The sequence below is a fragment of the Lathyrus oleraceus genome, chromosome 5 (assembly GCF_024323335.1).
Source record: "Lathyrus oleraceus cultivar Zhongwan6 chromosome 5, CAAS_Psat_ZW6_1.0, whole genome shotgun sequence".
NCBI lineage: Eukaryota > Viridiplantae > Streptophyta > Magnoliopsida > Fabales > Fabaceae > Lathyrus > Lathyrus oleraceus.
The window spans coordinates 189,208,426-189,211,398 of NC_066583.1; positions in this window are offsets into that span (position 1 = coordinate 189,208,426).

The window sequence follows — 2,973 nt, forward strand, 5'->3', positions numbered from 1 at the left end:
TCCATAAGTAACAATTGTCCTTAGACCTTACTCTCCTTATTAGGACTTCATTCTTCTCATTAGTGACCAAGCATTCAAACTTAGTGAAATTGACTTTTAGACCTTGATCACATAACCGCCTGATACTAATTAGATTAGCAATCAGACCTTTTACCAACAAAACATCATCAAGACTCGGGAGTCATGTACAAGTTAGTCTTCCAAATCCTTTAGTTTCACGTTTATCCCCATCACCAAAGGTGACATAACTGGTGGAGTAAGACTTGATTTCCACCAAGAACTTCTTGAACCTGGTCATATGTCTAGAGCATCCACTGTCAAATTACTAGTCTTCTCTAGCTGAAGCTCTAAGAGAGGTATGAGATATAAGGCTAGTGATGACATACTTGGGTATCCGCTCCCTTCTAGTTTTAATAACCATTTAGTTAGTCCAAGGTTGTGTTGGATGCCTAGGATAGCCATACATTTTGAAGTAGAAGGGCTTTATATGACCAATTTTTCCACAGTAATGACATCTCCAGGGCAATAGCTTGCCTCTGGTTTGAGTATTTTGATGTCTGGCACAATGTTGAGGCAACTGATTAGACATTATAGGCTCGGGCTCCCTTTTTGGAAGAACAAAATTTGTCACAAGGCTTTCTCTTTGTTAGTTTGAGGATTGATAACTAAAGCCTATCCATCTCAGGTCTCCAGCCATTTTTCCAGCTTATAGAACTTCATCTAGCACATCAGAACCATTATTCAACATTCTTACAGACTTTGTCATGTTATCAAGTTTTGAAGATTGACTGGTTGATGACGTTCCTTAGTCAACGAATTTGGTTTGGATGGTTCACTTGTATTAGGCTTGGCGATTTCGGTTCGCGAATGTGTTTGTTACTGAGTTATGTTTTGGGCTTATTAAGGATTTTTGGGGTTTTAGAAGTTATAAGTATGTATCTCTAATATTATTGTATTTAAAAATCGTAATTCAATCTGAAAGACAAATGGAAGAGGTGGAAATCCTAGTAGGAAAACTTAGAGAGGCAAGGTAGAAACTTCATGAAGTTCTTGGAATTTGGGAAACCTTTGAAATTATCTAAGGGGATTTATTAACATTTCTAAACACCTTGGGATTCTCTTATTCATATGTAGAGAGTTTGAAAGGTTTATAATCACTTAGTTAGAAAATAGAGTTTGTTTTTGAGAATTTGGGTGACTATTTTCTTGTAACCCTTTTTGTAATTTTTTATAACAATTCTTGGAAGTATGGTGATTCAGAGAACTATTGTTGGTTCTATGTGTTGGCATCAATTTTGGTAAAACCACAAGTTGTCATAAGTGTTGTCTTGACATGAGATAACATGTTCCTGCAGGGTGTTTAAAATATGGTTGTGCAAGATTTTGCTGAGATGTCAGACCCGGTGTCAAGACATATGTATACAGAACATTGAGTTTGAATATTATGTATTTTGTGATTGCGCTTTTTATGCTAATCTATGTGTGATTGATGTGAAGATTGAACGCGCCTTTAAATCAGGAATTAAAACCACATTGATTTATTTTCCAACAAGATATAATCAGCTGTCATAAGAAGATACGAATGGAAAATAATTTTAGGGTTTTCTAATGTCCAAGCCCAGTCAAACACTTCTATATAAAGGGCATGGAAAACCTGGTTTTAACGCACAAGAAATAACGAACGAAATAGTGAGAAAGAATAAAGGTTTTAGTCTTGGGTGGTCGTGTGTATTGTGAGCCATGCATTCATCCATTGATGATTGAATTGGACTGACTTTTGAGTTATAATTTGTCCATTCTAAGCTTTGAAGCATGAGTGTGTGTTTACTTGGTTGAAGCTTTTAAGCAAGATCAAGTATGTGTTCTTGAAGAGTGTCTTCTTTCTTTGTAATATTTGTTTTTACATCACTATTGTGATTGAGGGGGAGTGAGTAGGATCTCTTATCTAAGAGTTCTTAGATAGAAGTCACACGGGTAGAGATTAGGTGATAAGATTGTAAATTGAAGTTGTTTACTGAGAGTCTTTGAACTAATTCTGTTTAGTGGATTTCCTTCCTGGCTTGGTAGCCCCCAGACATAGGTGAGTTGCACCGAACTGGGTTAACAATTGCTTGTGTCACTTGTACTATTGTTCTTTATCTTTTATCCTGTTTATATTGTTCAGATATTAGTGTCGTGACATTGCCTTCGACATCTCATATCTGATACCAGAATTTCAATTGGTATCAGAGCAGGCATCCTGCTCTGGTTCTGGGTGAGATCTTCGGATGTTACTTTCTGGTACCATGGATATAGACGGAGGATCTGTTCACAGACCACCAATTCTGGATGGATCTAACTATGACTACTAGAAACCTCGAATGGTAGCCTTCCTAAAATCTTTGGATAATAAGGCTTGGAAGGTTGTTCTAACAGGCTGGGAACATCCAGTTATTACTAAGGAAGGAGAAGTTACAACTAAGAAGAAGGTTGAGGAACAATGGACCAAAGAGGGGGATGAACTAGCCCTTGGAAACTCTAAAGCATTAAATTCTATATTCAATGGAGTTGATAAGAACATCTTCAGACTGGTGAACAACTGTGAGGTGGCTAAAGATGCTTGAAATATTCTCAAAACCACTCATGAAGGTACCTCTAGAGTAAAGATGTCTAGACTGTAGCTGCTTACTACCAAGTTTGGAAATTTGAGGATGAAAGAAGATGAAAATATCCATGACTTCCATATGAATATCCTTGAAATTGCTAATGCCTCAGGAGCCCTGGGTGAGAAGATGTCAGATGAAAAACTAGTGAGGAAAATTCTCAGGTCACTTCCCAAGAGATTTGCCATGAAAGTGACAGCCATAGAAGAATCTCAAGACATCTGCAATATGAGAGTGGATGAGCTAATTGGATACCTCCAAACATTTGAGTTGGGAATGAGTGATGGATCTAAAAAGAAAGTCAAAAGCATAGCCTTCATGTCAAACACTG